We start from the raw sequence: 14041 nt of genomic DNA, 5'->3' as shown, positions 1-14041 counted from the left end.
TAGGCGGACAGATCAAACTGAAAAAAAAAAAATGTGAGAGAATGAGCTGCTAATGTCAGTGAACTAAGCAATAATTTCCCCTTTAAAAAATTCAGAGAGACACACAAAAACTTGCCCCCTTTGCTTGAGTTTAAATCAACATTTTAATAGTTAAAATCAAAAGCATGGCATGGATTAATGAGGGGAAAGCAATCAAAGAAAAAAAGTATAGCACAGGTGGTCCCAGGAAGAGGGGATAAAATTAATAACCACAGAAGACATCTCGAAAAAGGAGAAAATAAAACTCCTGGCTGCTACATAGCCAGGCAAACAAGATCTCAGACATAAAGAACTTACAAAAAGAGAAAGAAAAAGAGGAGCCCCAGTGGTTGCTGGGAACCATCATGGTCACTCAACTTGCAAGTGCATTACAGCAACCACCATATTTGTGCTTAAACGTCTCGTTCTCTCTCTCTCATCAGGTTGGTGGGGAAGGAGACTCCCTCTATTTGTTAAATATTGAAAATTAGTGTTATAAATCATACTGCAACTTTTGTTTTGAGATTGGTTCAAGTATCATAATGATATGGATAGGACAAACCATCATGTCTCAAAATATCATCTTATTTCCCTGACACACAGTTATTTAAGATCTAAGTGCTTTCGGTTTCTCCTGTGTAAGATGCCAGGTAGTAAATTTACTGGAAAGAAAGAAGGTAGGAAGGAAGGAAGGAAGGAAGCAAAGAAGGAAGGAGGGAAGGAAAGAAGGGAAAAAAACTACCAGCATTTAAATCTGCCCAATAAAACATACTTATTACTTTTTAAAGGATGTTTTACTTTGCCAAATTGATATTTACTGTATGCGTGCATATACACATATATTTATATAAATTCCTAATTCTATACATATTATATTTATAAAAATACTTTGATAGATTACATTATATGTATAAAATAAAAGCAAAAAAGGCTCATTATAGAAACTTTACAAATATATAGAGAAGCATAGGAAGTCTAATCCCCTATAATCCCATCTCCCAGAAATAGCCACTGTATATACTTCTCTTTAGCACCGGAAAACTATATGCATATGTATGCATATGTGTATAAAATATATATATCAAATTGAGACAATATGGATTTATAATTAATTAAAAATATATAATAAATAAGGAAAGTAATGAGGATATTTCCCATTTCATGTAGCAGGAAATTAAACCAGGAGAATTTACTGCTGTCAGGGAAATAAAGACAGAATTAAGACTTTTAAATCCAAGGCTCTGCAAAATTTACCAAAAGAATATCATATCACAGATATCCCCAGACTAAGTTTTGTATAGTTAGAAAGTATTGTAGCAGGGAGAGAGGAGAATGTGAGAAAAATAGCTGGGTGATCATAAGATTAACGCTACTACTTTACATGAGAATATTGCTGTGCAGCTTACAAAATGTCTTATTTCTTCACAACTCAGCATTATTACCCAATATTATTGTTCCATTTTTTTCTCCATTGGGAAATGAGGCTCAAAGATACTGGTTAAGGTCACCAAGATGAGAGTAGAGCCAGGACTTATAGGAAGGAAGATCATACAGCCTTTATTTTACAGGTGGAAAAGCTAACACAGACTGTATCATGTTCTATGAAGATGCATGATTTTCTTCAGTATTTTGAGCTACTGCTTCCGGAATTCTGCTCATTGGAGAAAAAGTCATGGATAGATGACCCCACCAGGCCATAATGAAATGCAGTCCCTTCACCTCCTGATTGCTATCATCCTAGACAGGACACAACTGCAATCATTTTTTTTTCAAGACAAAAATAATACTGATGATAGAACTTTGACAATTCAGATTCACTACTTTTAATTGTTGTTTTGATTTTTGAGATACAGAAGACTGACGTAAGACACTATGGTATAAAGAAAAGAGCACTGGGCTACAAGTTTAGGGATCCTGTACTACAAATTCATTATCACTGTAGTAGCCCTGCAGATAAGCAAGCCCTCTCTTCTTCCAGCTTTCCCTTTTTCTCTTTTATAAAATACAACTGCTAATAGAGCTGATGAAAGAAAGAGAGGTTATGTGCCTGATACGTGCAAAGAACCATCTCAACCTTCTGCCTGTCTGCAGTCACCATTTCCGATGGGGAGCAGACCACCTACTAGCCCGAAGATCACCATTTCCTCCAGGCTGATGCCACTGGGCTGAGCACTAGCTATAGGAAATCAATTCAGTTCAACTTCCATGAATTTAAGGGAAACTCACCAATTGGTTTGAACCAAAAGCAAATTTGTGGTTTATGAGAAGCCTATAGAAGACCAAAGAATAGGAAAGAGCTGTGACTATTCCTTAATCAAGTCTGGGGGTAAACCAAGATCCAGTCAAACAATGTAGCATGAGCCTCAGTCATTAACATCGAGGGGAGACCTACTCAGAGCAGAGGTAGAATCCAGCCAGGCTTCTTTCCATGCACTTCCAGGCATCTCCAACCACTGAAAGCCCAAGTTCCAAAAAGACAGTTTCAGTTTGTTCCCCCAGTGTAATCAGGCATCCAAAAAGGTATTTGTTTTGTTTGGTGAAGTAGAGGAGAATGATCCAAAATGGTCCCAAGAGGCAAGAACAACTAGTTTGAACCCATTTCACAGCATCCTACAATCAAGGGGTCCACATCATCAGTAATGCTAATTTAATAAAACCTGGGTGGTGGTGTTATGTTTGGACTGTCATTCTAGTTAGTGGGTTTCCAGGGTAACCATGTTCTTGCCACAGATAAAATCCATCTAGGAGCACAATGATTAAGGGCCTGGGATGAGTCAGTATCAACCTGAGTCAAGAATTCAGGCAAGGAGAGCTATGCCAAAAGTATATTAGTTAAAGTCGACGGGATTCAAAATTCCAGCCCAGCTACTTCCTAACTATATGATTTCAGAAAAACCACTTAACTTACCCAGGCCTTGTTTCACCATTTGTAAAATGAGCATAGCAAAACTATCCATCTCATAGGATTGTTACAAGTCAACATTCGGTACATACTAAACACTAACTAAAAATAAAAATCAATTAATCAATCAAGTGGGTAAGACAGATGTCCCTGAATCTGGATATTCAGAAGTCTAGAAAATTTTAAAAATAATAATAATAAGTTTTTTTTTCTCTTTGATTTATATTTTGGAGGGAAATCATTCTGAAACCTTCTGAAAAGAACCCTATATGATATATATAATCACGTATTTTACTTCCTTCATGATTCCAGCTTCAGGGAATACACTGCCCTGTCAGAGGCAATTTGGAAAGTCTTAATTGAGAAGGGATACAACTTTTCAGGTCACAAATTAAGGACTGGGAAATAATTCTTGCTTGGGGTTTAATAGCTAACTGGGATGTTTCATAGCCATAAATATAGCAGGCCCACTTAGCATGTTTCTTCCTCGGGGAAAGAAGACTCATCTGCTACAAAAGTAACAGTTAAGATTAAAAAAAAAAGGATTTTTTTTTTTTTTGAATGAACAAAGGACCAGGGAAAAAAAAATGGTACTTGAAAAGATTCTTTAATGTATGAATTTCAGGAGTGGGAATTTCTTTCAATGGAGTTATTACTATTAGAAAAAAGTATCTGATGGTGAATACTAAGAATTGCCTTCAGCTGTAAAATTCATCATTCTGGGTCTCCCCTATGGGAAATTAACCTGGCAAAGGAGAAATAGAACTAATTTATACCTGTGCTCACACTTACAATACAACTTCCGGGCCACACACAGCACAGCAGTGAGAGAAAGTTTGAGAGGAAGAACACGCAAGCACAAAAAAGTTTCTGTTGTCCTAAGATTAAATGCTGAGGCAGGAAGAGATACTATTCTTGAATCAAGTGAGAAAAGATGGTAAAGTGCGATATTAAAATGCAGCACTCTGGAATAAGTTTGCCTCTCTAAAAACTGTTATGTTCTGTATGCGATTTAAATTAATGCCTATATTTGTTGGAGATAAAATTAAAATGAAGATACATGGTGCCAGCATATAGCGTGTTCGCTGGAGCAATAAATAAGGCAGTGAAAGGTACTTTACATTTCAGTCACATCTATCCAAACAAGGAGCTCAAAGCACTTGAGGAACATTTGTTAATTAAATGCTATCATAGCTTTGGGAGGCACCCAGACAGCTATTATGCATCTTTCGAACAGAGACAGGCTAAGTGACCTGAGGTCCCTCAAGATGGTGCCGAAATGGAAGCTGTGCAGTTTAGCCACTTCTCTGCCTTGACAGTGGGACCCAGACAGAGTAATTCTGCTGAAGTTCCATAACAGACCTCAGAAGGCTAGCTCTCTCTGCTTAATAAACTACGTCAGTGGAGACAAGTTCACCATGTTAGTAAGGGAGAAAGGCAATGATTTTGCTATATATTAAGAGTAAATCTCTCCTTTCCCCCCTTACATTATAAGAACATGACATGAACAAATACTGATATGTCATTTATCCTCAGCTTGCAAACTTGTCTAAAATATTGATTAGTGATACCCTCTCTTCAAACAGAAGCTCTTTAATTCTGTCCTCCACACATCCACTCAAGCCCACCTCAGCAGCACACCGCCAGCTAATGCCTATATGTGTTGTATATTTCTGTTTTGTTTGTCCTATTCCCTGCAGTCCACAAACCCATGGAACCCAGCCTATGTCTAAAGCTCTGCTTGACAGGCAACCAGATTGACTTACAAAGCTAAATCAAGCTCGACTGGCCATATACCAATAATTGTGTATTGATAATTACATATACGGGGTTCACTATATTCTTCTATTTGTGCATGTTTCAAGTTTTCAAAAGTAGAAACTTTAAGCCAAAGAGGGGAGAGTATCCACTGAAACCCTGGCAGCCCCCCTAGATTTGGGTCAATACTTACCTACTGGGGTACCAGGCAAGTGTGTTGGCCAGGAAAGGGTTAATGGATTCTGAAGATGAAGCCCAAAGGAAACACATGGGATAACCTAGTTCACTGCCTTATTTTCCAGATCTGGGGAATTTTCAACTGCATTTGTTGAAATGTCCTTTTGTAGTTTAGCATTTGAGCCCTGCATATGCTTTCTTTCAGTCACTATAACACCACCCCAAGAATATTAATCCAACACATTAGATTCTTTTTGTCTGCTTTTCAACTTCCAATGAATGGAATCATATATTATGTAGTCTTTTCTGTCTGGCTTCTCTGATTCAACATTATGCTGTGTAATTTATCTATATTGTTGCATGTTTTATTTGTTCATTCACATTGCTACATAGTATCGCATTGTATAAATACACTATAATTTATTGATTCTGTTAATAGGAATTTGGCTGTTTCCAATTTTAACAATTATGAATAAAGTTGCTATAAATATTCTAAAACAAATGCACTTGAGACACACATGAATGCAATAGGCACAAAATCCCAGCTCTGCCTCTTCTGGGCGGTTAGTCTACTTTTGTGTGCTGGTTTCCCATTTGTACAGTGGAGACCATGGTCACATCTACTTCATAAGGACCAAATGACTTCAAACACATAACACATCATGGTGCTTTGACAGAGGAAGCACTCAGTGATTGCTAACCATTATTATTATTGCAAATTCTGTGGAAGCCATCAGTGCTGCTGCCCAGATATTTATAGCTCTCTTCTACCTGGTACCCATATTGAGCCATGTGAATAGCTTTGGCTAATGTGCTGAGTGAGAGCAGAAGTGACAAGAAAGTACATACAGTCGCCAGTTCCAGACATTCAGAGTTCTTTTTCTCTGGGATGGATACAGAAATGTTTGGGATGGTAGCTGCTCTGAGAGCCTGCAAAGCCCTCTTTCTGAGCCATGATGAACAAGTAGCAGAAGCAAGAAAAAAAAAATCTTGTTTGAAGCACTGGGGTTTGGAAAGGATTTGTTAGCTCAGAATTAGCTGGGCTGTCCTGAGTGATGCACAAAGTGCTTTCACGTCTATTAGCAAATGTAACCCTTATCTTTAGGAGGAATGAGCAGTGTATATGGATATATCAGACAAGAATTTCAGCCCAACTTAGTACAATGTTCACTGAATAAACTTAGGAAAGACATACTGACATAGTCACAAATCAAATTCCTTAAGTCCAAGGAATTCTTTCAGTACACTCTACTCGGTTCAAAGGTCTTCAGAATCTTAACTCCGACAATATAACTACAAACTTAACTTTTGCCTACATGCCAATTAAAATTGCTAATATTTACTTAGTGTTTACTACAATGTTTCATAAAAAAACCAATGATTATAAAATGTACCATTAGTTATTGAACCCTTACAAACAAAAAGTACTGCCATTTCAACTATGACACAGTATTTTGTTATTAGAACTATTAATATCCACTCACTGAAATGTTTTTAAATTATTTAGGCATACTTTTTAATCATGTCCATCCTATGCAGCTATAAAAAGAAAAATAAAATGTAAGTGAAACTAATTGAAGCACTCCTCATGCTTCTTCTCAGTTAGAGTGCAGTCCTGTGAATTACTTTCCAAATGAAAATCATAAAACTTCTGTGTTTTCTTTCATAATAGTGTGTCATCAAGGGCATTGATAAAATGGAGTTCCACTCTTATCTCCATGGTTTTCTTCCAATCTGTGAATACCCATATTCAGCAAATTTTGATACGTATGTGCAGACAGTAATCATTATGTCATGACTGCAGCAAGCTAACAGTAATGAGTCAGAAGGTTAAGCATGTGAATAAATGTGCGTCTTAGAATTAATAATTCTGTGTGCTTTACTGATTTATTTATACTACAGCTTTAACTCCTCAGAACAACTGTGTGGGGTAAGCACCACAGTATTCTAATCACTTTTTTTTTTTTTGTATACTGTATTGTGGGGTTCGCATTTCATTCTTTTTCCATGTGAGTATCCAGTTATTGCAGCACAATTTTTTTTTTTTTGGCAGGGGTGGGGGGGGTGGCAGAAGTTCATGGGCTAGGAATCGAACCTGGGTCTCCCACATGGCAGGCAAGAATTCTACTGCTGAACTACTCTGGCATCCCCTACTCTAATCATCTTGAAGTCAGGAACTGTGGCAAGGAGAAGCAAAGCTGCCTGCCCAAGGGCATCCAGCTAGTAGATGGAGGAGCCAGGGTTTTACATCTAAGGCAGTATGACAGATGCAAGATCTTAATTTTATCACATTTAGACGCATACTGGTGTCCATGTTTATACATGGATATTATCTTTTGAAAAGTAAAGAAACCACCACTATTTAACATTTGAAGGCCAAATGTATGCTTGATCCTCCATGGAGCATGAAATTAGACCTAATCAGTGCTCAGAGGAGAAAACCTTATTTAAAAAAGGATAACAATGTGATTTTTTTTTAGCAGTTCTTTATCTCTTCTTCTTTCTAAGGACAGTTAGCACAACCGAACAATTACTTAAGAGATGTATTATAAAGCTTTGAGCATAGCTCTTTATATACTTATCAAATGAGTACAATAATTTGCTATGATTCTTCCTCCTGATTATATACAGTAGCTATTTTATTCTCTAAATAATATCTTATATGTATTTTTTTAGAAGTTGGTTAAATTGCTTAGGAGGAGAATATTAGGCTCAGTTTCTTTGAAGGGTAATACAGTGGGAGTGACTGTATAATTATCTCTACCGGGCTCTCACCCACCATACAATGTAGTCTGCTATATCTATTGCTTTCCTGTTGAAAACTCCAGCTAATCCTACTAACTAGCACACAATAAAATGGGGCAGGCAGATTTTATTTTTAACTTGGGACTGAGAAAATAAGAGATAGAAATCCTAAGATGGATCGAATCTGGTGCATTTGCAACTTTTATTTTAAGCCATTTCATGTATAGGTACTAAAAAATAGGTACAGTAATTCAGGTATTATAGTTATTATGTAGCCATATTCAACCTGGGACTCTCCTCCTGAGACCAACTATCCTTTGAGCCACTCCAGTGCTGGATTATTTTATGCCAGGTAATTATTCTTCCATTCTGGATGGGAAGTTTTATTTTATTTTAAATTGATATGGATTATATTCTCAAAATGCCAGGCATTCCATACGCATCATACATACTAAAATTTTAGATGCAATTCAGTGGCTTGCAACAGGAAGAACTTTAACACAACCCTTTCAACAAACACACCAGGATTTTCTGAAGAACACCATTCTCTAATGTTGTACAATAGTGTGTTTATGTACATGTCTGCCTTTCCTACAAGAGAGGGAGAGCTGAAGGGTGGGTCTAGTGCAGGTCTTACTCATGCTTGTGTGACCAACAACTGACACAGAGTCCGGCATTTCTACCCATTTCTCCTCCAAATTATGAATAGAAAACACTAATTGTATGCAGAAGTTAGAAATCAGAAGCTCAGATAAACTGTTATATTTCTGAATCCGTGAATAAGGCTATCAGATTGCTATCACTCAAAATCAAAATGCCATTAAACCAACATTTCCATTCATTTAAAAGCTGATTCGAGGTCATTTAAAGTAGATAGGAAGAACCTAAGTTTGGGGTAGGGAATGGGGAGTGACTGCAAATGGGCACGAGGGTTCCTTTGAGGATGAAAGAAATGTTGTAAAATAATATACTGGTAATAGATGTACAACTTTATGAATATATTAAAAATCATTGAATTTTATAAATTAAAAACAAAATGAACAAAGCTGTCCATTATCATTCTTCATTAACACAACTATGCTAGTACTTTTGATCGTGCATACACTGGTTGATACACATATTTAAGTTTTGGAGCCAGAATGCCTGGGCTCAAATGCCAGCTCTGCCACTTATGGGTTATGACCTCACCTCTCTGGATCACAATTTTCTCATTTGTAAAATGTGGAAAAATAACAAGCTACCTTATTAGGTTGCTGGAGGATTGAGGGAGTGAACAACATATGAAAGTGAAAGACTAAGTTCTCAATGAATGTTGGCTATCATTACATATCTTTAATTATAAGTACCTAACATTGGAAAAGATTGCCCACTGTTGCAAAGAGTTAAATTGACGGGTAGAATTCTGTATAAAATCCTGGCTTATCAGTGGGGACAACCAAATCAATAGGCTGAGCCCTCGATCTTGAAGTTCACCCCCATGAAACCTATTCTTGCAAAGGATAGGCTAAGTCTACTTAAAATTAGGCCTAAGCTGAGTCCCCAGTCTTGGGGTTTGTTCATATGAAACTTAACCCCACAAAGGATAGGTCAAGCCTACTTAAAATTAGGCCTAAGAATCACCCCCAAGAGAACCTCTTTTGGTGCTCAGATGTGGCCTCTCTCTCCAGCCAACACAACAAGCAAACTCACCACCCTCCCCCTATCTACGTGGGACACAACTCCCAGGGGTGTGGACCTTCCTGGCAACATGAGACAGAAATCCTAGAATGAGCTGAGACTCAGCATCAAGAGATTGAGAGAACCTTCTCGATCAAAAGGGGTAAGAGTGAAATGAGACAAAGTGTCAATGGCTGAGAGATTCCAAACAGAGTCGACAGTTATCCTGGAGGTTATTCTTATGCATTAAGTAGATATCACCTTTTTATTTAAGATGTAAAGAAGAGGCTGGAGGGAACTGCCTGAAAATGCAGAGCTGTGTTCCAGCAGCCATGTTTCTTGAAGAAGATTGTATATTGATACAGCTTTCACAATGTGACTGTGTGATTGTGAAAACCTTGTGTCTGATACTGCTTTAATCTAGGGTAAGACGAGTAAAAAGTATGGATAAAAATAAATAATAGGGGGAACAAAGGTTAAAATAAATTGAGTAGATGGAAATACTTGTGGTCAATGAGAGGGAGGGGTAAGGGGCATGCTATGTATGAGTTTTTTTCTTTTTTCTTTCTTTTTATGGAGTGATGAAAATGTTCAAAAAATTATCATGGTGACGAAAACACAACAGTGTGATGATATTGTGAGCCAATGATTGTACACCATGTATGGAATGTTTGTATGTTAAAAATGTTTGTATGCTACATTTTACCAATAAAAATATTTTTTTTAAAAATCCTGGCTTATTAGATAAGTACTATCCTAAACAATAATATTATCCTGCTAACTTTTATTCACAATCCAGGGTCCTTCCAATTCAAGTACATCCAGAGTATATTTTTCTAAAGCACAGATTTCTAAGTAGTATCTTCCCTTGCAAAATCCTTCTCCAAAACTTCTACCTTTATCCCAGCTCCAAGACGCACAGTGTACAAATTCAGCGCATTACACACAATCCCTTTTCAAGCTGCCCTGCTAACCCTCACCAGTATATTCTTTTGGCTACATTCTTTCTTTATTTCACTTACCCCATTCTCCAGCTACATTAAATTTCTCACGCAGCTGAAAACAATATTCATTTACACACGTCTTAGGTTTCAGCTGCAGTTCCTCCTGCCCAGAATAACTTGGCCTGACTTAGAAATCACTTCTTTACCCTTTGTATCCCAACTCAAATGTCATATACTCTCGATGACCTCATTCTTCTTTGTGACCTCATAGAAAGACATAAACGTCTCCATTAAAGCACACACTGCCAGACATCTACCTTCCAGATCCAGCAGCAACTGCCCTTTGCACACCACCCCTGCCATCCTCTAGCCAGACAGAGCTACTTCAGGTCTCGCATCTGGGCCTTGGTCCATTTTCTTTCTTCTTCCAGAAAAATTCTCGTCTCTCTCTTATCCTCACACCATTACCCTAGATAACTGCCACAGGTCTCGCAGAGCTCTGTTCAGAGAAGACCACCTCCCAGAAACCTCCAAATCTCCCAAGACTAGATTGTCTTTGTCCTTCCTCCCTCTCAAATGTCCTTGGAGCATCCTTGGTTCACCCCGGATATTCGTCTACAATGCGGAAGGGAAATTGTCTGTTGATATACATTTAGTTGGAGGCTGGGTTTGTAGGACTGTTGCTAACTCATGTAACTCCAGGACCTAGAAAGTCCTAGTCCATACTGAATACATATGTGTTTAGTGAATGCACTTCTTTTAAAAATAATTTGAGTGGGTTAACCATATGATATATGAATTTTACCTCAATAAAGCTCTTTCATTAAAAACAAATAAACAAAAAAACAACCTGAGTGCCCAAACTTTAACACCATAGTTTAACTTCTAATGTGCTCGACACAGGACTTACATATGTGCATCCACACTGGTACCCATAGGATGCTCAATTATGTTTTGTTTCTGTTTTTTGTTTTGCTGAACTTCAATAAAAATGAAATTTTCACATTGGTGTTTAAGGCGGCAGGATTCACGATTTGCAATGGATGGAGGTGGCCTAAGGGTACACTGACTGATGAACTAAGGGTGAAATTTGCTGCATATATACAATGGAATACTGAGCTGCTGCAAGAAGGAATGAAGTTGTGAGGGATGCAGCGAGGTGAATGAACCTTGAGGACAGTATGTTGTGTGAAATAAGCCAAAAACAAAAAAAACAAATATGACAATGTCTCACTAATATGGACTAATTATAATGTACAAACTCAGAGAACTGAATTTGAGAACATATCAGGGGAAGGCTTAAAAGGGCTCCTAGGTTATAAACCCTTACAGCAGTCGCATCTATCCTGAGTTGTAACTGTCTAAATTCTGACATGAGGAGCTCTTTGTGCATAACCTGGTGGTTGTCTGGAACTCTGGGTATTTGTGTGACACCTGAATCTCAGAGTAGAGTTCCGCAGCTATGAACGTCAGCATTACCCCAAATGCAACAGTTAAAAAAACTGAAAAAGAGTTCAGATTTCAATTAGAGATATGAATGAAGCTGATCTGGTTAGGACAAACGTAAATCAGACTAAAGGATAAAGGATCGTATTGACTGTGTTTTAAAACTTCAAGTTCTGTGTGAGACCAAAGGGAGAGATGTTTATTTGGTGCAAAATTTGTATTTTCTGGACCACACTCTCTGATTTAACCTGTATGGTCAGCTTTATTCAAACACCATAATTAAATGGAATCTTGAATAGGAAGTGAGAACTTATCGGTTTGTACAGGTTAGTGTGATTCCCTGACATATCCCAGAGTAATCTGGGCAGAAGATAAAAAACTATTGGCAAAGTCCATTTGATGGACTGGGGGAAAGTGGAAACATTAAACTTCACCACCTGGGAAATTCCTGATATTCTCACAAACATTGGGGACTATCAATTTAATAGGCCAAGCCCTCAATTTGGGGGCTTTCCCTTATGAAACGTTTTCCTGCAAAGGAGATGCTAAGCTTACTTATAATTGTGCCTAAGAGTCACCCTCCAGAGAACCTCTTTTTTTTTGCTCAGATGTGGCCTCTCTCTCTAACCCAACTCTGTAGATAAACTTAATGCCTTCCCGGCTACATGGGACATGACTCCCCAGGGGCTGTAAATCTCCCTGGCAACATGGGATATGACTCCTGGGCATGAGCCTGGCCCTGGCATCCTGGGATTGAGAAAGCCTTCTTGACCAAAAGGAGGAAGAAAAACAAAACAAAATAGTTTCAGCGTCTGAGAAATTCAAATAGAGTAGACAGGTCATTCTGGAGGGGTTTTTTTATAGGTATTCCTTTTTAGTTTTTCGTCTATTAAAATAGCTAGATGGAAATATACAAAACCATTGAGCTGTAATTCAGTAGCCTTGACTCTTGAAGATGATTTATAAGTATACAGCTTTTATGGTATGACCATGTGGTTGTGAAAACCTTGTGACTGACACTCTCTTTATCCTGTGTATGGACGGAAGAGCAAGAAAATAAAGATTTAAAAGATAAATAAACAAATAATGGAGGGGGATAGGGAGTATGAGATGTTTTGGGTGCTTTTTATTTTTAGTTTTTTTTGGGGGGGAGTAATGAAAGTGTTCAAAAATTGACTGTGGTGATGAATGCACAACTATATGATGATACTGAGACCTACTGATCATACACTTTGACTGGTTATATGGTATGTGAATATATCTCAATAAAACTGCATTAAAAATGAAATTTTATGCCAAACTCTAGACTGCTGAACGACTTTCTATAAAAAATGAATTTAAATGAAGCTCCTCAGAGCATAAATAGACAATGACATCACAAATCAGAGAACTTAGAAAATGTCGTTATTTCAACATCAATATTTTAAAAATAAGGAATCAGGCTCAGCAAAAGAAGTGAATTGTCCAAGATCATGTGGCTGGGATTCCCAAAAATGCTTCTCCCTGAATTAATATCATTAATGGTGTCTAATTCAAAAGGACTCATGTCATTGCTGATGTCAAATTCAGCATTTTGAGGATGGACTATCCAAGCACCAAGAACTGGTACTGAAAGCTATAGTTAGAAATAGATAGATCACTGGTTTTTATATGACTGGATTAAACAGGTGGTGATATAAATGAGAAGAGGAATAAATAAACTCTTGACTTGACATGAGTCATCATTTGATGGCTATTCCAAGACTGAATTGATATTTCTAAACAGCTGATGCCATGAGAGGCAATACCAAAGAACCACAGAAGTGGGAAAAAATCACTAATGATTCCTTTTATGGCGCAATTCCATGGACTATGAAGAGTTATCACTCAAGGATTAGTAGTATTGGAAATTTCCACCTGGAAGATTTTAAGCTTTTAAAAACTCTACAAAATTGACACCTAGGTATGTGACTCAAGTCAACATCACAAATGCTGTATGACATTAGAAAACTGACTAGGAAAGAAAGATTCACGTTCCTCAAATACTCATCTGAAAAAGAGAACAAATCCATTTACACCTTCACATCTCTCCCCAGAATGCAGGACTTCTCTAATGTACCCCCCAAAACACCAGGTCATAGGATTTGGTAAGGAATATGCAAATCCTTGCCTTCCAAGACATAACTCAGAATCTGACATCTGAAGCCTAAAACTGCAGCTATCCCACTCTGCTAGAACAGCAGGTGTGCCTTCCACAGCCTACCCTGGTTCATTCCTCTTCCTCAGATGGTCCAACTTCACTGCAGCCTTGTGGTCCATGCACACTGGTTCCAGTTCTCAACTCAACTCTTCTGAGAAGACTTGCCTGACCTTCCTAGTAAAAACAGCAGACCACCCAACACCAGCTGTGCTCTTT

At 37.8% G+C, this 14041-nt stretch overlaps 1 protein-coding gene and 1 pseudogene across 7 annotated transcripts in view; both read right to left on the bottom strand.

The window, feature by feature from the left end:
• Window positions 1-14041, bottom strand: part of LPP (LIM domain containing preferred translocation partner in lipoma) — a 696418-nt gene that overhangs the window by 281264 nt on the left and 401113 nt on the right. The window contains exon 1 of one of the 7 annotated variants that reach the window (XM_077117866.1): window positions 10279-10411. The exons of the other annotated variants lie outside the window; for them this stretch is intronic. The gene's annotated coding sequence lies outside the window, so the exon portion shown is untranslated. Of the gene's footprint in view, window positions 1-10278; window positions 10412-14041 lie in introns of those variants that run through there. 7 annotated transcript variants of the gene reach the window in all.
• LOC143648807 (elongation factor 1-gamma pseudogene) overlaps window positions 10543-14041 on the bottom strand; it is a 31142-nt pseudogene continuing 27643 nt past the window's right edge.

Source organism: Tamandua tetradactyla, chromosome 10, assembly GCF_023851605.1.
Source record: "Tamandua tetradactyla isolate mTamTet1 chromosome 10, mTamTet1.pri, whole genome shotgun sequence".
NCBI lineage: Eukaryota > Metazoa > Chordata > Mammalia > Pilosa > Myrmecophagidae > Tamandua > Tamandua tetradactyla.
The sequence above is the reverse complement of the archived record's forward strand: the minus strand, read 5'-3'. Positions and strand labels throughout refer to the sequence as shown.